General features: G+C 50.1%; 1 long non-coding RNA gene across 1 annotated transcript; it reads right to left on the reverse strand.

Moving 5' to 3' along the window:
• Positions 1 to 1,603: 1,603 nt before the first annotated feature.
• On the reverse strand, positions 1,604 to 8,032 carry LOC128334949 (uncharacterized). The gene is made up of 3 exons (XR_008311457.1): positions 7,971 to 8,032; positions 3,259 to 3,359; positions 1,604 to 2,706 (listed from the first exon to the last, which is right to left on the reverse strand). It is a non-coding gene; the product is annotated as an uncharacterized LOC128334949 (long non-coding RNA).
• Positions 8,033 to 21,736: the final 13,704 nt, after the last annotated feature.

Consider the following 21,736-nt stretch of genomic DNA (forward strand, 5'->3'; position numbering starts at 1 on the left):
TTCTTTCTTTCCTGTTTTAAGGATTTGCGGGGGTTGATGCAGTTGAATTACTATTTTGCAAACTGTTTCTATATATTTTTTTATTTTACTTTTTAGGGTTTTAGAATTTTAGTAGTTTCGTTTTATAGATTGTCAGTTTTATGTACCTTACTTCAAGTACATCTGTGGGAAAACAAACTAACAAATGGCATAAACAAACAAACATTTTGAGGTTGCCATATAAATGTTAAGTTGTACAATTAATCTTAAAAATGTAATTACTTTTGGCCTCTTTCTAATGTGACATTGCAAAATGTCCCGAAGATCTCACAGAGGTGGAGAGGGGGCTGCAGAGGCACTGAGGCCCCTCAGGGGGCCCAATCCAGGGGCCCCCACCACAAGGCACACCTCACATGCGGATCCTCCCGAGTCACTTTCAGCTGAGGAGTCCGAAATGGAAAGCCGCCATGACTGCCCCCAACCTGGCCTGCAATTCGCCTTTCAGCACCAGCGGCTGGCTGGCTTGCAGAGTGGCAGCAAGACAGGAGCTTCGTCTGCGAAGGAGGAGCTCTTTGCCTGGAAGAGTGCTGGGCAAGATGTTCCAAGGGATGAAGCTGCACAAGACAGACCTCCTCCCATCCCCGCTTTGGACACTCAAGGTCGATTGCCCCCCAGGGAGGGAGGGACTTGCTCTTTTGGAAACTAAGCCCCCGGAGGAGTTGCTCAGACCCAGCCCTCCGTACATCGGAGACATTGGCAGCCCAGAAGAAGTCACCCCCCTGGCCCCGGCGTTGCTCTCTCTCAGATGCCTGCGCTGAAGGGCCAAACAACATGATGCAGGCAACCCACTCTCAGATGCCCCAGAACACTTTTAAAAGCAGCTGGGGGCATATTGGTGGCACTGGGGGGGCAGCGGCACCCTTTCCTGTCCTCATTTTCTGATCAAAATTCTCCCCCCACCAAGCTGCTCTTACCAAGATATACATACGTGGAGCGGGGGGGGGGGAGACTACAACAGGGTCCCCTGCCTTTCCCCCCAGTGGGGCTTGCAACATCAATTTTGACTGAGGAAACAGTGCAAGTCAATCCCCCTCCCGCATGCTGCTGTTACTATCTATGACTGCCACCACCACCACTATATATATACCACTTTTCAACAAAAGTTCTCAAAGTCGTTGACACAGACAAATCCTTGCTCACTGGGCCAAGAGGCACCTTTTAACGTGGTGATCCTTTTTATTTAGCAGGGGGAGAGTAACTGGCCCTCTCCACCCTCAGCACAGCATCCCTCCAGTGGCTGCTGCTGGCGTCTGTCTTGTGTTTCTTTTTAGATTGCGAGCCCTTTGGGGACAGGGAGCCATCTTACTTATTTATTATTCTCTGTGTAAACCGCCCTAAGCCATCCTTGGAAGGGTAGTATAGAAATCTAAGAAAGAAAGAAAGAAATCTAAGGAAGACGCCAGCATCCTCCACTGGAGAGATGCTGTGCTGGGCCAGTTGCTCTCCTGCTACACAGAAGAAAGCCGCCTCTCTAAAAGGTGCCTCCTGGCTCAGCTATGAGGGGCAGTTAGTTACTGCCCCCCTCCAGTCCAAGCCCCCCCCCGGCTGCTTTTTAAAAAGCAGCATCTCCTGCAAAATGTAGAGTGACTTTGACCCCAACTTGCCAGAGTCTCTCTGTGTCTTTCACATGGTATCTGTCTGGTTTGGGCCAGTGCTAAGTTGACATTTATGAATTCGAGTAATAGTACAGCACAAGTTTTGCTTCAGTCATCCTCTTCATGAGTGCTCTTTGGCCAAAAGTGGCATGCACCCAAGATGCTCCCTTCAGGTGACAAAATATTTTTCAAAGATATGACTTGTGCACAACCTCTGCAGAAGCTTGCAGCTGTTATTCGGCATCAGTGGCTTCATGTCGAAGTCTAAACCAGCCATGGCAATTTGGCTCTCAACATCAACATTTTTCCGTGGATGGTCAAACATTTAACCTGTTTCACCCACCCTATATTCACTGATTTCTGCTTAATAGGAGAGTCTTTGTTGCTTGGACATGTGTGTTTATATCACTCTGCACACACACACACACACACACACACACACACACACACACACACACACACCCCTCAACTTGACAGACAACTGCAGCAGAATACAGAGAAACAGAGGCTGAAGGAAACACCAGAGAGCTGTCTTGTGGCACCTCAAACACACTTGTAGTAGTTCCATGGACTGTCTCAGGCCAGATTCTGCTCATCAGATCCTTGGGTGGGTTTTTCTACAACAGACCAACAAAGCTATTCTGCTGTCAGTTGTCCCTGTGGAAGGGATGCTAAAGATGGCTCAGTACTCTGCATATAACTGGCCAAGATGGCGTGCAATATAGTTTTAAAAGGCCAATTGAATAAAATGAAAATGTTCTAAGCAAACAGCAGGGGGAAAGAAAGAGACCATGAAGTTTTTTCCTGGAGAGAATCAATAAAAATGATGGTTTGGATGGAGTTGCTATTCTCTTCTCTGCAACGTTCTTCCAGACAATCAAGCCTTGAGTCGTTTCCTGCCGGAGCAGCAGAAAAGCTGCAATCCAGTGGGCGGAAGCAGGCCCAGCCCAGCCTCCAATGCTGTGCTTCTGACTCTGGGGGACTCTGGGTCACTTCCCTCTCAGCCTCACCTACCTCACAGGGTTGTTGTTGTGAGGAGAAACGTAAGTATGTAGCACACCGCTCTGGGCTCCTTGGAGGAAGAACGGGATAGAAATGTAAAAAATAAAATAAATAAAAATTCTGATCAAGCTGGTGAAGGCCTGGTACATCCCACTTCTCTGATCTCCCTGCTGATTCAAGAACCTTGCCTGGTTAAAGTTCTGCAAGATTTCCAAACACCACTGGCTGGCCCAAGACTGACTCTCTCCACTCACCTGGCCTTTTCCAAGCACTTTCTATCATGATGGAACCTGCATGACCCCCATTTTGACCAATCATCAACTGTGTCAGTTTTGGGGAGTTGCACACAGTAATGATGTTACACAATGGCGCCATCTGGTGGGGAAAGGCCATTTTTATTCCTTTTCCAAATCCGGAACCAACAGGCACCCCCCCCCCACCAGATGCCAAGGCTGACTCCAGGTGCCCTCAGGTAACACTACTACGGCAGGGGCTAGCCAACATGGCCACCATCAAGAGGGGCTCCTTCACTTGCTCGCCCACCTCCAACACCAACTGGATTCTCTCCAGCCAGCAGCAGCAAACAGATCAGTCTCTACCCAAAGAATAAATGGACACAAACCTCAGATCAGATCAGTGTTCAGAAACCAAGAGGGGAGCACCTGCGTCTTCTGTGCCACTCTGCTGCCATCATGGTGATTTTCATCGTTCTTCAGTGAGGCACTTCAAAGGGAAGCAACCAGATGGCTGAATTAGAATGTATCCAGGCAAGAGCTAGCATAACGTAGTGGTTAGAGTGCTGGACTAGGACTGGGAAGACCCGAGTTCAAATCCCCATGCAGCCATGATACTTGCTGCATGACTCTGGGCCAGTAATGATTCTCTCAGCCTAACCTACCGTGCAGGGTTGTTGTGAGGATAAAGAAAACCGTGACCTTTGAGCTCATCGGAGGAAGAGCGGGATATAAATGTAATAAATAAATAAATAAATAAATAAAATATCAAGATATTGGATTGTATTTGCACAGTTTGAATTGGAGTTAGTTTCCTATATAACATTGTGAACTAACAAAATCCTCTCAGCTCAGTTGCCAGCAATGACGGCCTCTGGTTGGCTCTCTTCTTGACATACAGTGTCACAGCCTAGACTTCTGGCATGACTTTGACCCACTGCCGACATTTTCTCTCTCTCTCTGCACACGTGTGTGTGTGTGCGCACATGTGCTGCCAGGGATGGCACCTGGCACCAGCTGCACACAAATCTCCCACTGGGGCAGGGCACCCTCCCAGTAATATTACTAAGAGTCTGGAATTGTCAGAAGGCATGCGGGAGTTAGACTCCGGTCATCAACTGAAGTGGGGACCATGAGAAGTTAAGAACATAGGGAGCTGCCTCATACTGAGTCAGACCACACACACACACACGCTTCAGGAAGAGATCTTTCCCAGCTCTTCTTGGAGGTGCTGGTAGGGATTGAACCTGGGACTCCTGTGTGCAGAGCAGCTGTGCTATCACTGAGCTGGTGGGGTGTGGGTGGGTGGGTGGGTGGGTGGGGGGGATTCCGACGGCATGCCCAGGATCACGCGATGCAGGCGAGTGATGCCTTCACTAAGATATTCTGAGTTTGCCCTCTTTCAAATTTACAAACACAATGGTTCACCAGGAATTTTGGTAAGAAATAAATACAACTATGCATGCCATTGCACCCTGAACCTACATTAAACCTGTTAGCAGACTGAAGCCAGCCCCTGCTGCGTACAGTTTCAGCCCCGGGCCCCAGCCCACCTCCTGCTGCTGTTTCTTACACTCTCAGTTTGGTGCTGGAAGCCTCAGCCTAGTAGCTGGAGCCAGTGCTGCAGATGTGCCTCTGTTACCCGCACCTCTGCCCAGCCCATATTTTTTGACAGCAAGTTTGACCATTTCAACAGAACTTGCCCGGAAAGCCAGCCTGGCTTTTTAGCAGTTATTTGGTGGTTACCCTTCACAGTGGCACCGTCCAGGATTAATATTCAACCGCAATATTCTGCTGCTCTCTGGGAAATGTAGCAACATACCAAGGTGTCATTTTTCTCCCTGCTTTCCTCTTGGAAGTGGGCAAAAGTAACCACCCATTTTTGTTGTTTCTAAAACTATCCTGGGAGTTTTGCAAGAGGTGGTTTGTTTTCGCTAGCAAGATTTCTGCCAAATGCCAATGTTATCTTGCGAGAAGACCAATGGTTCTGTCTAGCGAGCAGAAGAGGAGCTGAAGGGAGCATGCTTTTAGCTGCAAAGCCCCCACACCACCGGAGAAGGCCTGCTTGATTTCCACAGTGACAGGAAGGAAGTTCAGGCTTTGTGAAAGAGCAGGAAAGTGCAAGCAGGCAGGGCCTCTGGCGAACGGCTCCTTTGTTCAAGCCTCCAAAGGAAGTTCTGGGGAGTGTTGCTTATCGAATAGGCCAGTCTTTCCGAGCAGATGCAAGTTATTATTATTATTTATTTGATTTGTATCCCGCCCTTCCAAAATGGCTCGGTAATTCAGCTGGAGTCTTTCTGGCCAGCCTCAGGAGAAGCTGAGCTCTGAACTTCGGGGTCTCCAGAACCAGAGCCCAGTTTGGCTGCTGCTTCAGCTCAGCTTCCCGTGGTCACCAGCCTAAAGGGAAACACATTTGGGTGCTTTTGCCACTGAGAGCCACAGTCTGTTATAATCTAAAGCTACCCGGGGGCAGCTGAAACAAATATTTGCAAGCATTTCAAATGTGCCAGTTCTACGACTGAAATTTGGAACACATTTCAAATGGTGAGTCCACTTTGCTGCCCCCCCTCCCTGTTCCTAAACTCATGTTGGCAAAAGTGTAAACACCTTTAATTCTAACTACGTGTGCAAAAACCTCGATTATGTGTTACCAAAAGGATGGAACTCTTTTGGTAACAATTCATGATCCAGCTTGCTTACCATCTCTTTTGAAAAAATTGTTTGTGTGTTTGAGATGCACAGCTCTGGGGGCCAGCCCCAGTTGCTCTCTGGGACTCCAATGCTTCCTTTTAGGAGTCTAAAGGAGCAAAGAGGCACCTTTCAAAGTGGTGACTCTCTTCTGTTTAGCAAGGGGAGAGCAATTGGCCGTCTCCAGCCCCAGAACAGCATCCCTCCAGTGGTTGCTGCTGGTGCCTACCTTATGTTTATTTTAGATGGTGAGCCCTTTGGGGGGCAGGGAGCCATCTTATTTCTCTTTTTCTTTGTAAACCACTCTTGAGAACTACTGTTGAAAAGCAGGAAATAAATCTCTGTAGTCAGTCGTGCTTACTTTAAAGGGCTCTGCTTGGATATTTGTATGGCAAGCTTTACAAAGCCTTCAGTGTTCTCTCATCTAAAGGAAACTAAACCCTGTAACAGGGCTTGAGAAGTAGAGAGCATGAAGCAGTAAGGAAAACAAACCTCACATTCACAGCCTAACCAAATCATAATATTAAGGTCCATGCCGTTCATCTGGCAGTTCACTCAAGTGGTCAGATGAACGGCATGGACCAAAAAAACCCCCTTAATATTATGATTTCCTGTCTGTCTTCATGAACTAACACTGATAGGATACAAAACACTTTTATTCTGACGGTAGACAACCAGGATTTTGCAAAAAGCCATTCCAAAGGCAGAGCATCCGTGAGCCCTTCACAATGTGAGGAGGAGTGTTTTGCTCACGGAACGCAAAGTGGGGAAAGGAGGAAGGAACCCTTTCCGACTGCCCTCATCATGAGGAAAGGCTGGGGAAAGGAAGGAAAGTTCTTGTCAGACAGAAATATTTGAAGAGAAGAATTAGGGCAATGGTGGATTACTAATTCCGTAAGCCTTTGATTGAGATTTCAGAGTTTCATCATTGCTTCTGCAGTGATCTAAGTGGCGGACAAAAGCTCTGCTCAAAAAGGAGACGAAAAAGGCCAGAAACCAAAGCAACTTTGGGCAGCAGCTTAAGCCTTCGGGTAGTTCTAAATCCTGCGAGAACAACCAAGAAAGAAGATTCTGCCTGTTTGGGCAAATATGCCATCACAAATGCTTCCTCAGAGAAAACAGCAAAGCAGCAAAGGTATACTTAATTTTGCAGTCCTTAAAGAGAGAGGCTGACAGGACCTGGCAGTCCCAGAAGGGAATATGCTTGTCTCCATCTCTGGCTCTACAAAGCCAGCTCCCTGCCAGGAAGACCCCATTTTAATTCTGAAGGCTGATGTGCATTTCCCAGAGGGTCCCAGGAATTTCCAACTCCCCCATCCACCCCCTCAGGTGACAGAACAGAGGCATGCATAGATGCATATATTTGGGACTGTGGGAATCAAGACACCTTCCATGCTGTAACCAGCCTTAATGCCACCATGTCAGCCAACTCTGTGGTCTGGGTTGTTATGATGTGAACTAGAACTCAGCAAGAAATGGTCCAGTAAAGACACAGCCCTTCCAACACTGAGGCTGTGTACTGCCTCTCGAAGAACCACTGCCAGAAGGCCTCAGGCTGAGAAAGGGCACGTAGAGTGCTGGGAAACCATTTGGCAGCAGAAACTTGTGTAAGTGGTTGGGCTGCTTGATCGCTCCAGGGGCCTAAACAGTGCAAGGCCCAGATGGACTAGAAACTGGAGCGCGCCTTCTCGCAAGCTGCACCCCCCCCACCCCAACTAAGTTTTACACACAACACACAGCCTTTCCAGTTAGCTGTGAGTAACAACTAGCTGGATTTTAGTTTGGTGTGAGCTGCCAGTTCAGACCTCATACATGAAGCTAGGATTTTTAAATCAGCAATTTCACATTTGAGCTCAAACCCAGCAAACTGGTCATTTTTAAATTCATTAATCAGCCCTAGAGTATCATCTATTGTCACCTTGATTTGAATCAGTCCATACGTCTTTCCTGAAGATCTTTAGGGTATGTGGTCCTTCTAATCCAAGTTTGCATTCAGTGAAGATACAGCCGTTTGTTCCGGAACACCTCACAAGGCATCCCCCCCCCCCCGTCAGACCTCCTAGGCTGGTTTCCTTCAGAGGCCAAGAACCCGGAAGTGCCTTTACGACGTACATCTCTTTAGGGACCCATTTCCAAGCGGACAGGGCTGGCCAAGAAGCCGCTTGATCCCCAGACCAGGAGTCTTTGCAGCCCCACCAGCTGACAGGCTCCGGGCCAGTGGCAGGACAAACCCACCCGTTCCCCTTCCAGAGCCCTGGGGCCGTGAACAAGAGGACCTGCAGGCCGTCTCTTGGCCTCCATACACTCAAGAGGACTCCAGGCCAACAGCACAGGCTTGCACTTGAACACACGCCAGAGTGGCCTGGCATGGGCATGGCTGGCGATGCTGGGCTCCACCTGCCCAGTCCCTCACCTTGGGCACCTCCCAGGCGGGCTTGCTGCCCTCGTCAGCCAAGGGTCCTTCTTCCCCGCCCGGCCGCTCTAGAGGCTGGAATCCAAAAGGGCCCCCCCACCCCTCTGTCCTAAGCCCCCCTTTGGATTCCAGGTTGCTAGGATGCGGATTCTAGAGCTCCATGGCAAACAACCCTGCCGTGAAGCCAAGGGGCAGCTCCTTAATCCGTTCCCTGGAAAGCCTTGCCTTTCCCAGGAGGCGCCGCAAAAGGACATCTCTGCACTCTCCGGGGGGGCGATGGGGACACGGGGACGAGGGGCTGGAGCCCCTGAGCTTGGAGCTGGCAGTCTGGGCTGAAGCCAGCCCTTTGCGTGTCCGCTGGGGAGACAGGCTCAGAGGGACAGAGACTGGGCAGATACCCCCTGGCCATTCTGAGGGGAAAGGCCCTCAACTGTCACTGGGGCTTCATTCTGGCCTCAGCAAGAGTGGCAAGGGAGATGGCAGCAGCAACACACACACACACACACACACACACACACACAGAGCCCTACTATCTGCTGCTGCCGACACAGCCCAGCACGCTCAAGGGTTGCCCACAGGGCCCCACAACGAGCCCCCAGCACGCCTCCCTAGCCTGCCCTTTCCTCCCCTCAGCCGCACATCTGCAGGCCTTCCCTGCTGCCGGCAGAGTTGGAGTCCTGCCACAACCCCGCAGGGAGGCCACAAGCCGTCCCGCTTTTTGGCTCGAGCTGCAGCTGGGGAGAGTTGCCCGGGCATCGGTGGCTCTCCCCAGGCAGGCCCACAGCTTCCCCCCATCCAGACGGCTCCCTCTTAGGAACCCCTGGCACTCCGTGAAAGCCAGGCGGAGGAAATCAAAGCAGACACACACCCCCCACAAAGGCTGCTGCACTTCTCCCAGGGAAGAGCAGCACTGCAGCCATTCAACAGTGAGAGGGAAACAGCCGCAGGCTATGGTGGGGCGGAGGGGGGCGTGCTGGAGAGCAGTGCTGACAGACGGGGGGGGGGCTGAGAGGCGGGCAAGGGAGTGGCCTGGGGGCAGGTGTGTGCAGCTGGACACACTCTGCTGCCTGGACGGGCTGGCATGCGCCTCAGGCCTTTGAAGCCCAGGCCAGGAAGGCCGGGAGTATCCGGGCAGGTGCATCAATGGACGGCGGAGATAACGCAGCCAGCACAGGCCAATCTGAAGACAGAAAACCTCAGGAGAGCCTGGCTGCTGGACCAGACCAAAGGGGTCCATCTAGACCGGCACATCCCTTTCCTCACAGAACATAGGAACATAGGCAGCTGCCATAGACTGAGTCAGACCCTTGGTCTATCTAGCCCAGGATTGTCTTCCACAGACTGGCAGTGGCTTCTCTGAGGTTGCAGGCAGGAATCTCTCTCAGCCCTCTCTTGGAGATGCTGCTGCCAGGGAGGGGACTTGGAACCTCAGATACTCTTCCCAGAGCGGCTCCATCCCCTGCGGAGGGGAATATTTTACAGTGCTGCTCACACATCAAGTCTCCCATTCAGATGCAACCAGGGCAGACCCTGCTTAGCTATGGGGACAAGTCATGCTTGCGACCACCAGACCAGCTCTCACAGAAGCCCACCAGCCACCCCCAGGCAAGCCGGGAGAGCATTGCTCTCTCCTACGGAGGTGCCCCAGCTCTCTTCTCTCTCTCTCTCAACAGGAAGGTTCCATTCAGCCGTCAGGCTCAGTCACCGCTGAGCAAGCTCTCTTCCTGCTTGAATTTGTCTACTCCCCAGCCAGCCCCAGAAGAGAAGTCCGTTCTGTGCTCTGGGAAGGCCTGTCTCCCCGGAGTCTCCTGTCAATTTCACAAGAAGCACCAGAACTGCTCTGAGCAAGAGGCACCTTTTCACGTCTCCTGTGAACAACTGGCCCACTCCAGCCCCAGCACAACATCCCTCCAGTGGCTGCTGCTGGTGTCTCCCCAGGTTTCTTTTTAGATTGGGAGCCCTTTTAGGACCAGGAACCACCTTTTTTCTTTTTCTATGTAAACTCCTTTGAAAACAGTATTCATCAGAGTATGCGTATTGTGAGAGGGAGGAAAAGCTGGCAAGGTTTTCCACACCACGCATCATTTTCTAACCCTGCTTGACTCCCCTGACTGCTCTGGTCACTTCTGTTTGAAAAGCTCTCTGAAACCAAGTTCCCCCTCCTGTTAATTTCTCTATACAGTCATACGGGTTCAAGCCAGCTGTGTTTCTGAGCATGACCAGAGTGCCCTTTCCAGCTCTCCACGCAACTGCAGGCAGCTCCTGCTCATCTGGTGCCAAAGAGCAGCAAGGCTTTGGGTAAGCAGGGTGTGGCTTCTATGAGGCCGTGAGGATCGACTGATGGCTAATCGAGGTTCTTTCCCGAGGCTCAGGTGGGCCTCAGCATGCAAGTACTGTGTGTTGTTGGGAGGTCCACAAACTTCTTGGGGCAGCTTCCAGTTGGCACTATCAGGTGAGTAACTGCAGCACCAGCTAGTGAGAAAGCACCTTACTAGATGTTCTCAGCACTTCAGTAGTACTCACATCTCTTTCCTGGCCATCCCAACACCCGCTCTGGAGAAGCCAAGAATTCAAGTTTGTTTTTCATCTTGAAGAACTCAGCGGTCGTCAAAGGTGGCCAGCTTTTGGTGGAGGCTGCCTGTTGCTGCCAACTCTCTCTCTCTCTCGGCTGCTTTCTATTTCCTGTCAGAAGACACCTCCCAATGGGAACAATTCCATTTTTTTCTGGCAGCTATTTCTTGCTGCAAAAGTTAAAGTTGAACCGTTCCACAATTCAGCAACATGTTCTGGCTTGCAGCTTGTAGAAAGGGTCAGTTATAGAACATTTCCCCCAGAGCTGGGCTCATCTCATTCCAGGCTCCTTTCTGACCCTCCCACTCACCTGCATGCTAAACATGTCTCTTCAGGTATAAGACTCACTGATTTCCACAGAATCAGGGCAGACCCTGACCTGACCAGAGTAGTGTGGCTGTCACTGTCTCAAGGTTCTGTCCCACAACCCTCTGGCAAGATGAAAACAGAAGCCTCACAGTCACAGGACAGGAAAAAATCACACCAACCCCCTCTCCCACTTCAGCCCTCCATGCTAGTGGGGGTCTATGTGGTTTCAGCATACCAGCTCAGAGGGGGGGGGTGTGAGAGAGAGCACAAGAAAATATTCCTCAGACACACTGATACTTCCAACACACACGCGCTGGTGAGCAGACTCCAAGAATGGACCTTTAATCATCTTGCTTAAAACCCTGTACGTCCAAATGGAAGCACATTATAATGCATACGTCTAACATGGGATTGAAAATAAAACAGCTAATATTATAATGCTCTTATACAAAACTGTGGTGTGACCACACTTGGAGTACAATGTACAATTCAGGTCACCACCACATCTAAACAAGGACATTGTAGAACTGGGAAAGGTGCAGAAGAGGGCAACCAAGATGACCAGGGGCCTGGAGCACCTTCCTTATGAGGCAAGACTACAACACCTGGGCCTTTTTAGTTTAGAAAAAAGACAACTGCAGGGAGAAAGTGGATAGGGAGAAATTCTTCTCCCTCTCACATCACACTAGTACCAGGGGTCATCCCATGAAATTGATTGCCGGGAAATCTAGGACCAAAAAAGGGAAGTACTTTTTCACACAATGCATAATCTACTTGTGGAATTCTCTGCCACAAGATGTGGTGACAGCCAACAACCTGGATGGCTTTAAGAAGGGTTTGGATCACTTCATGGAGAAGAGGTCTATCAAGGGCTACTTGTCAGAGGGCTGTGGGCCACCTCCAGCCTTAAAAGGCAGGATGCCTCTGAGTACCAGTTGCAGGGGAGTCACAGCAGGAGGGAGGGCACACCCTCAACTCCTGCCTGTGGCTTCCAGCGGCATCAAGTGGGCCACTGTGCGAAATAGGATGCTGGCCTAGATGGGCCTTCTTCGGCCTGATCCAGCAGGGCTGTTCTTATGTTCTTATGGTCCTTTTATTGCTAAAGTTTTAACTGCGCACCTGTTACTTCTAGGCAGTGGTAATGGGAAACTGATGATGGATAGAAAGATGAAGACACTCTAACTGAGAGGGTGTAGCGAGAGTCAGGCTTGAGGAAGGACCCGGCCTCAGCTAGAGGAACTGCTTGAAGAGTGGGCTTCTCCAAGTAAGGACGAAAGCCCAGGAGAACCAAATCCCCGTGGCACAATCCCGAGTGAAGGGCAGGGTTTACTGGAAACAACAACAACAAATATTTATACACCGCTTTTTAACAAAAGTTTCCAAAGCGGTTTACATAAAGAAATGATGAGTAAAAAAGAAGCCTATCGAGGAGTAGGGGAGCGGAGCCAAGCACTGGTGAAACGACTTGAGATTTATGTTAAATGAAAAGAGCAAAAGCCTTTGGCTTAAGAGGACAGTTAAAGTGTTACAATTTTCACCCGTGCTCGAAAAAGCATGGAAATTCCAAGTAAGCAGTAAAGAATTTGTTGTCCCATATATTACACCTCACTGGCTTGGCAAATGAAGCTTAATGCACCCACACTTTGCCTTGGTCTTTCAGCTTGCCATAGGGCATATGTCTATCAGATGGATTTGTAGGAAGTAATTATGGACCTGTTGAATTTCTGCCTGGACATTTAGTATAATAGGTGGTATTTTAAGGGTAGAAATTTATTAATTTCTAGATGCATCCAGTAGAAATGAATCAGAGGCATAGGAACATAGGAAGCTGCCATATACTGAGTCAGACCATTGGTCTATCTAGCTCAGTATTGTCTACATAGGCTGGCAGCGGCTTCTCCAAGGTTGCAGGCAGGAATCTCTCTCAGCCGTCCTATTAAAAAAAAATAAAAATCTTGTCCTATCTTGTAGATGCAGCCAGGGAGGAAACTTGGAACCTAGATGCTCTTCCCAGAGCAGTTCCATCCCCTGAGGGCAATTATCTTGCAGTGCTCACACATGGAGTCTCCCATTCAAATGCAACCAGGGTAGACCCTGCTTAGCTAAGGGGACAAGTTGTGTTTGCTACCACAAGACCAACTCACATCTCTAGGACGTGATTGGGGAAGCTTTACCTGTTGAATTCCTGGCGAGATTCATCGTTCCCCAGCCCAACATCAAGCTGAAAGACCTAGGCAAAATGTGGGTGCAGGAACCTCATTTGTAAAGCCAGCATAGTATTCAAGACTGTACAAAGCCTTTACAGCTTATATGGCATGGAAGATAAGACAGGTACCTTCCCTTGAAACTTCCTTAAACGAGAATGGTAAGCACCTTAATTGCAATTTTAAACCAGAGAGGCACCCAAGAACTGCTCATCCTAAATTAAGTGGGAAGTGGCACAAGGACTCAAGTGGGGGGGGTGCCTGCCATGCTATGCCTGAAAGAAAAGAATCAGCACCGTTTCTGCTTCATTCGTGCTGGAACTTCATAGATTCCTCCCCCAGAAGGAAAATAATTCAGCAGTTCAAAAGATGGATTCAGAGAACAGTGTCAGGTGCTCTGCAGACAGAGAGCAACGCCAAGAGGCATCAGCAGCAACATCACTCTTTACGGGCATCTCCGCTGCACTGGGGTTAGGTTGCTAAGCTTATGTTTTTAACCTGTGTTGCCTATAGACGCCCCTTTTCTGCCAAGGCATAACGTAACTCTTAAAGCAAATGCAACACCTCCACGAATGCACAAAGGCAGCCCAAGTGGTCATCGTGTCTCAGGGCAGAGCCGGGCCCTTTGGGAGCGGAGCTGGTCGTGCCCGGAGTCCTAGCAGGGCCCGGGTGTAGCCCCCTCCGGCCAGAAGGAAGCCACTCGCTTCCCCCAAACACCAGGCAATTGCCTGAAAAGGGTTCGGGTTCGGTGACAGCAGCAGCGCCATCCCAGCCTGCAACCCTCGGCAGTCATCGCAGAAGCAACAATCCGAAGGCCGGACATGGTCACTGCATCTCCCCAGCATCTTCTTTCCTTTTAACACACAAATGTAGCCAGGTTATTTAAAAACACACCAACAAACCCTCACACACAAACGGCAGCCCCTGCGTTGGACTCCATGTTCAAAACGAAGGATTGTTTTCTCAGAAATACCCCCTAAACCTCCCAGCTCCAAAGAGTTACAAGTCTGTCTGATGGACAGCCTGGCACATTGCGGGCCGCTGCGGAGGAAACGCTTCGGCTTCAGCCCACAGAATCCCCTCAGAACTGCTACGAAATGTGTTCCTATGAACAAGGTTAAAATACAAGCAGGTGCAGAAACCACCCATTAATTATGAGCAACACAACCCCACCTTAAGCCACATTCAGGTAGAGATGCCGCCTCGTATACCTGAAAGAGTTCAAATAATTCAGGTCTAGTGTGGGGTCCCCTCGGTGCCAGCTGCAAGGGGGTCGAGAGTCCGGCCTCAGAAATAGGGCTTTGGGGTTCTCTCCTCGGTGTACCAGGTGCCTGTTACCTCCCACAGGACAGCCGGTATCGTAGCCCCCCACCCCCCCCGCCCCGAGTCTCTGGCTCCTGAAGGAGAGCTGGTCTGGTGGCAGCAAGCATGACTTGTCCCCCTAGCTAAGCAGGGTCTGCCCTGGTTGCATCTGAATGGGAGACTTGATGATGTGTGAGCCCTGCAAGAGATTCTCCGCAGGGGATGAAGCCGCTCTGGGAAGAGCATCTAGGTTCCCAGTTCCCTCCCTGGCAGCATCTCCAAGGGCTGAGAGAGAGTCCTGCCTGCAACCTTGGAGAAGCCGCTGCCAGTCTGTGAAGACAATACTGAGCTAGATGGACCAAGGGTCTGACTCAGCATATGGCAGCTTCCGATGTTCCCATGAGCTCCCTCCCCTAGGGCAGCCCTCACCAGTCTAGCCCCTCATCAAATCCTGCAGGAACTCCCGCTTGCAAGTTTCCCCAGCCCCTCGAGAGTTTGTTGCGGGATCTTGCAAGCTCTTCTCAGTTATGGCCAACAGTACGTGGGCCGGCCAGGGCAGCCAGAGGGGGCTGAGCAGGCCCACTGGAAGGGCCATGGACGATGCTCGGGGTACGTCGGCAGCCCCCAAGCGCGTAGAGAGGGAACCACCACCGGACGGCTCTGACAGACGGAGCACGGCGGTGTGACCGACCTCTAGGCTCATCAGTAGGCCTTAACCCCGGCTGGCTCAGCCCTCTGAACTTGCTCTCAGAATTGCACCTTTTCACCATATATGGCAGCTCACTCTGCTTTATGCCCCCCCCAGGTTATGCTCCCCCTTCTTAGGTTTCCAGCCCTTAAAGGAATTGTGGTCCCACCAAGAGCCAGCGTGGTGTAGTGGTGAGAGTGCTGGACTAGGACCAGGGAGACCTGAGTTCAAATCCCCATTCAGCCATGATATTTGCTGGGGGACTCTGGGCCAGTCACTCCTCTCTCAGCCTGACCTACTTCACAGGGTTGTTGTGAAAGAGAAACTCAAGTATGTAGTACACTGCTCTGGGCTCCTTGGAGGAAGAGCGGGATATAAATGTAGTAGTAATAATAATAATAATAATAATAATAATAATAATAATGAGCCTCCCCCATTTTTCCCTCCCTCAGGCTTTAAGCAGGCCCTGGGAAGGTTGAGGGAGGGGGGAGGGCTGCCTCCTCAGGAGCCAGTAATGTGAGCAGTAAATGACACTTACTGGTATCTGCCTCTTTCTTTCCCTGCCGTCTAGAAAGTCGTACATTTTAAACGTTGTGCACAGAGGGCATAGCCTCTGAGCATACACAGAGCACACACACCCTTTTAAGGCACTCACTCTCGTCCAACAGCTCCTCTCTCTTACTGTATGCATTCGAAGTAGCCGAGGATGGATTGATTTCCGTTCTCCTTTTGAATATCTACTCAGACCCCATGCCCCCCTCGTGACGCTGGGAATGAGGTCAGAGTTCTACAAGCGGAGTCTGTGGGCTGGGCGAGATGGTGGGAGCGGGTTTATTCACATGCACACCCCTCTTAACAGCGGTGGTGCCCCCTTTTTCTCCACCAGTTTTCCATACTGTTCCCTAGCCACATTTTGAAAAGGACCTTTCCGTTATTCCCCCCACTTGCACCACTGTTTCTCAGGGATTGTTTAATGGCTCCCTCTATGTGAAAGCAAGTCCCACAGAGTTCAACGGAGCTCACTTGCTCAGAAGGATGCAGACAGCAGGACATCTGCTGGGCATGTATTCCAGCCCGGCATGCTCATACCCCAAAGCCGTAGTCAGATCCTTCACGCAACCGCTAAAGAAATGCAGCAGCAAAATCCCACACAACATTCCCACCCACCACCACCACAATTAGCATTGTGGTGTAGACTACCCTTGAATTATGGAGGGTCTATACCAGAGCCAAGCTACTTGTGAATATGGAATGACACAAATGAACCGGGAACAACTTCAAGTCCCTTTAACACTAGTGTGAGGGAATGCAGAAGGATTTTCATTTGTTTCAGGAGGATTCCACTTGCTTCAACAAACTGCTCCTCAAAATGGCTCACCTCTTTTCCGTTGCAGTAATTGGCTCAGACACTGGGTTTCTGCTCTGATCTGCTTGTAATATTCTTAAGCGAATGCTTTTGGGCACGTTACAAACCACAAATGGAGTTGATAGCAGAAGCCAAGGATCACTGGGTGCCTCAGTCCTGTTCCTGGATGTGCTGGTTTATGTCTCCAGAAAGCCACACGGATGACTTTGCTCTGTTCAAAACCAAAGAGCGAAAAGGAAGGATACAGAGAGTGTAGAAATAAGTGGCCCTCGGGAAGGTCTCGAACCCGTCTGTGCAGGGAATGGAAGTCCTGAGGAAGTGATCCCGGTGTTGGTGGTCTGATGATTAATTCAAGCAAGCACAGCTCTTCCAGACACTGCTGATAAATATTTGAGGAAAAGCGACGAGGACAGACATCAGAAGCAGAGACCTCCCAAAGGCACACAAAACAGATATTGCAACAGAAGACACACACACACAAACCCTACAGGGGTTGCAAACTCTCTTTGCAGCGGATGACACAGCCTATAGGGAAATTAAACTTTTAACACAAAGAGCAAACATTATGTATGATATGGTGCCTTGAAAAACTTGCCATCAATCTAAATTTAGCTTGGGGTGGGAAGTTGGCAGGGGTAACAAGGAGCACATGATACACCATTGCCAGGCTGTCAGATTTCAAACAATTGGCACGGTGGGGGGGGGGGATCCAGCACTTGAAACACATCAACTGCTTCCCCACACCCCTCCGCCCATGAAACTAGGCTATCTGGGAGAAAGGCAGTTCAGAAGTTGGAGTCTTGGAGTTTGAGGGGGGCAGTTCTTAGACACTTCCGCCTGGGTTGCATGACACTCACTGTGTCCCCTTGAGCAAAGCACTCTCTTTCTTGCTGGTCTCCCTCACAAGGGGAGTTTCTGCAGCTTTTGGAAGGTGTCAGCTCAAGTACCAGACCATCACCCTCTCTCAGTTGCCCGGACCAGTCCAACTCCTGCCAAACTCTCAGTCCTAAGGCAGTGCTTAGTATCTTTGCAACCTCAAGAGCTTGAACTCTGCTTGTGTGAAGAATGAAAGCATGGGTGCTATGATCATGTGCACCCCTCATCTCCAGGACGACACCTCCCTCCCCTGGACACCACCAGCAAGAGGTCAAGGACCAGGTGAACCCAGGCACTGCTGCCTTTTTGCTTCCCAGCAGAAGGACCAAGGGCCCGCTCATGCTTGTTGGGAATCAAGTCCCGCCCCCCCCCGACCCCTTTCAGTCATGCTTTGAAGGAAAACATCCTCTACAGATGATAAATACATTTTTGTCCAGGTAAACATACATCTGACATAGTTAATATTTGCTATTTGAGTGCTTATGTCTAAAGGAAATTTTTACTTAACCTTGAAGTGTTCCTTTGGCTATTTTGTCTTTTTAAATTTTATTTATTATTTATTTAGCATATTTGTATACCGCCTACTACCAAAGTCTCTAGGTGGTTTACAACTTTAAAACAAAACAGAACTTCAAACATATACAAGTTCAAATTAAAATAGCTAAAAACCGCTAGATAGCTACCAAGCTTGGCTAAAGAGATGTGTCTTCAGTTGTTTCCTAACCGTCGGCAGAGATGGAGCAGTTCTACCCTCAGCAGGAAGAGCATCCCACAGTCCCCGGGAATCCACAGAGAAGGCTCACCTTTCCCAGTCATCACCAGACAAGCTGGGTTTGCCCCTCAGACGAACCTCTCCAGATGATCTCAAAGGGCAGTGCGGCTCATCGCAAAGACGACGTTCTCTTGAATACCCGGGGCCCAAGCCATTAAGGGCTTTATAGGTAACAAGTGAATTTTAGCCCGTTGAAAAACGGGCGCTAGTAATGCTTTCGGCCCCCGCCGCCGAACCTCCCAGCTGCCCGATCCCACCATTTGTACAGGAAAGAGGAGCTCGCCAGCAGAGCTCCTCTTTCTGCAAAGGCTCTTCTCAAACTGGTGCTTTGAGCGGAAAGGACGCCCTTTCCGCTCAAAGCGCCAGTTTGAGAAGAGCCTTTGCAGAAAGAGGAGCTCTGCTGGCGAGCTCCTCTTTCCTGTACAAATGGTGGGATCGGGCAGCTGGGAGGGCGGTTCGGCGGCGGCATTTTTCAGGGCCAATTTGGCCCTTAGTAATTTGGCGGGGGGACGGGAATGGTGGGATCGGGCCCCAAGGTTTCCCCCCCCGCCCGGCTTTACTGGCGGCGCCAGGCCTCGGCGGCGGCTCCGCCGCCACCTCGGCCAGCTTCCCCGCCGCCTCTTCCCCCGGCGCCTCTCTCCTTTATTTGCGGCGGCCGCTTCTGGCCCCGCCACCGCCTCACCCGCACTCCCGCCGCCAGTTGCCCTGTCGCGGCCACCGCCACCTCTGGCCGTGGCCACGGCTGCGCCGCCGCCTCTCCCGCACTCTCCTCCTGGCGTAGGCGGCGGCCACTTCTCCTTCTCCCGGCCCCAACATGGCCGCCGGGTCCTGCCGTTCGTGCCTCCCTTGCCCTGTTCTGGGCATGCCCAGAACAGGCCAGGCACGAACGCACGCTTGGTGTCCCTCCACGGACGGACACCAAGCGTTTTATTAGAGAGGATAACCAACACTTTATATTTGGCCCAGAAACCTATTGGTGGCCAGAATTAACCACACTCTGACCTTTTCACACAGATTTTGTGTGAAATCAAAATCTGTCACTCCGCTCACAGATCTACCAGTTTTTAAACCCACAGGGCTTCTAATTCAATAAATAGGACCAGGATGGAAGGGGCGTGAAGGCAGCTGGGGCAGGCCTGTCTCCTTGGCCACTCCCCTTCTTCCACTTGCAGAAGTCCACTGAGCAATCAATTCTCAATTAAATCTGCATACAGCTGCAGAAAAAACACAGTTCTAAAGAAAGAGACATTTTGTTCTCTCTCTCTCAGGAGGGAACAGCTCTTGGGGTGGCACTTGCCATCTAAATTTTTTGCAAGTTCTTGTATTAATAAGGAGGTAATTTTCTTCAATCTGCTGACCGATCAGAGGTACCTTTTCAGTCAATCAAATTTTGGTTGATTAAACCAGTTACTAGACCCATACATTTAACCTGCACGGCATTATTGAGACTGAGCTGTACATTGTGTTAAATCAGTGCGGGGGGGAGGGAAGAGATGGATTTAGAAGAGGGGCATTAGTCAGTCTCAAATTTAAAAGCAGGCGAAATGCTTCAGGATCAAGCACGGCAGACTTCAAACATGAACACAGAGCCCAAGAGGCCCTCAGCTGCAGGTAGCCCCCTGCCCAAGGCCCCTTGCTTGCAGAGGCCCACCTGTCAGGGGAAGTTGGCAGGCATTTAAACCCTGCTTGAATGTATGCGGAGGAAGGGCTGCTACAAAAGTACTACAAAAATCACAGCACAAGAGGCAAAGTAGTAATGAGCTGGTGATTTACAATCGGTTTTTAAAAAGATGGCACATTTATTGCTACATAAATGCTATATACATAGGGTTTTCTGTTACACTGACAGAAAAGGTGTTGAACTGCTTGTTGCTGGTTGGAGAAGTTTATCAGTAACATCTTGAAATTTGACACAGGGTACAAATCTGCAATAAACCAACAATGGAAACTGGAGAACACGATGAGAAGCAATCCACCTTGGACAAGTAGCTCTTACAATACTCCATAGGTACCACACAGTATGCTAGAACCCTACTATGCTCTTACAATGCTATTGTAAATTTCTGATATTAATGAATAGGTTACGGTAAATAACCCTACATTTTTACTACCTAATATAGTAAAATAAAGTAAGAAATTTTTTTTTTACTGAAAACCTTTATTTCAAAAATCTAGAAAGAGTAATATTTAGAATTCAAGAAATTTTATTACAAGATTATTGTATAAAAGACTAGCTACAGTGAAAAATAAGCCAAATGTTTTCTTCTCTTTCTATTTTATGAAGGAAAGCTTCTGGGCATACTGCAAAGTCAAAGATCGCCAAGAGAGACAACATACGAAGACGGGAAGAGGCCAGGCAGTTTGAGGGCTTCCACAGGTCACTGTGAGCAGAAGTCCATGAAGCCAAGGAACACGGACACGAAGAAGAAGAAGAAGAAGGCGAAGGCCACGGAAGTGTATCAGATGTTACTGGGGAGGAGACGCACAGTCCAGGAAGACACTTCTCAATCCCAGGGTTTGCTAGGAACCATCTGAAGCAGGATCTTGGACTCCTCAGCCTGTGGTAGCAGCACTTTCGCTCTTTCCAATGAGGTGAAGCTGATTTGTTCCGTTAGTGATGCAAGCAGATGGCCACCAGTCAGACAGCCAGCCACAAGGACAGTGAAAAGGGCTGTGCCTTCGTTGTCCCTTCCTGCCCTCCCTTCTCTGCCCTCTGCCCCAACGCCCTGGGATGCTGCCCTGGAAGACAATTTTTTTTAAAAACAGAAGCTCAAAAGAGCTGGGATATTATGCCCAAGAGAGGGAGTTGCAGCTGGAGAATGACAAAGCTGATGCAGCTCAACTTCTAGGGCAAGAGTAGGTTGGCTGGTGGCTGGTCAAATCCCCCCAACTGCCCTCCCTACAGGTAAGCTGAACGAGGAGGGCAAGAAGAACACCCCAGCAACAAGGCTGGACTGGTGCCCTTTGCTCTTGCATGCCAGCAGAAAGAGCAGTACAGCCTCCACTGCTTGCCATGGCAAACTCTGACTGTTCACCACTATCACAACTGGCAGACCAGAGGAGCCTCCTGTATAGTCCAGCGCATTTTGTGCTTACACCTGGCTAATGCTGTGCATGGACTTACTGCTTAGAAAATAAAGCAATTCCAAATAGGTTCTCCCCACCCAAGGGACAGTTCACATTCCAAGCTTCACTAGGAACCCTAGCAACCGAACAGGTTTGGTTTAGAAACTAGCAAGCATTGGAGGGGCGAAACATCTCCTTTCAAATCCAAGGCAGGACCTGCAGTAAGGAGCTGTCCCTGGGAGGGCCGGCTGGGGCCAGGAGGAAGCCAAGCATCTGGTGGCCGACGGGACGGGACGGGCAACAGCAGCCCTTGGCCCCGCCCTCCCTGCAAGACACTCCAAGGCATGCTGGGAATGCGACGGCTCAGCGGCTGACGTGGTTCTGCTCTCTGGGCGTGAAGAGCTTTACTAAATGCAGGCGCCGCCTGAAATTCTATCAGCTTCCAGCGGGTTAACTTGGCCCTTCTATATAGGCCTTTGCAGTTTCATTACAAATAAATAGATTTTGTGGTTACAAACAACGCAGTTGTCAATTCAGTTTAGGCACAAGGCAACTTCCCCAGCGAGTGGAGAGATCTAAGGGTCTCTGATTGTGCTGGAGCGGCATGCTGCT

Source organism: Hemicordylus capensis, chromosome 10 (genome assembly GCF_027244095.1).
Source record: "Hemicordylus capensis ecotype Gifberg chromosome 10, rHemCap1.1.pri, whole genome shotgun sequence".
NCBI lineage: Eukaryota > Metazoa > Chordata > Lepidosauria > Squamata > Cordylidae > Hemicordylus > Hemicordylus capensis.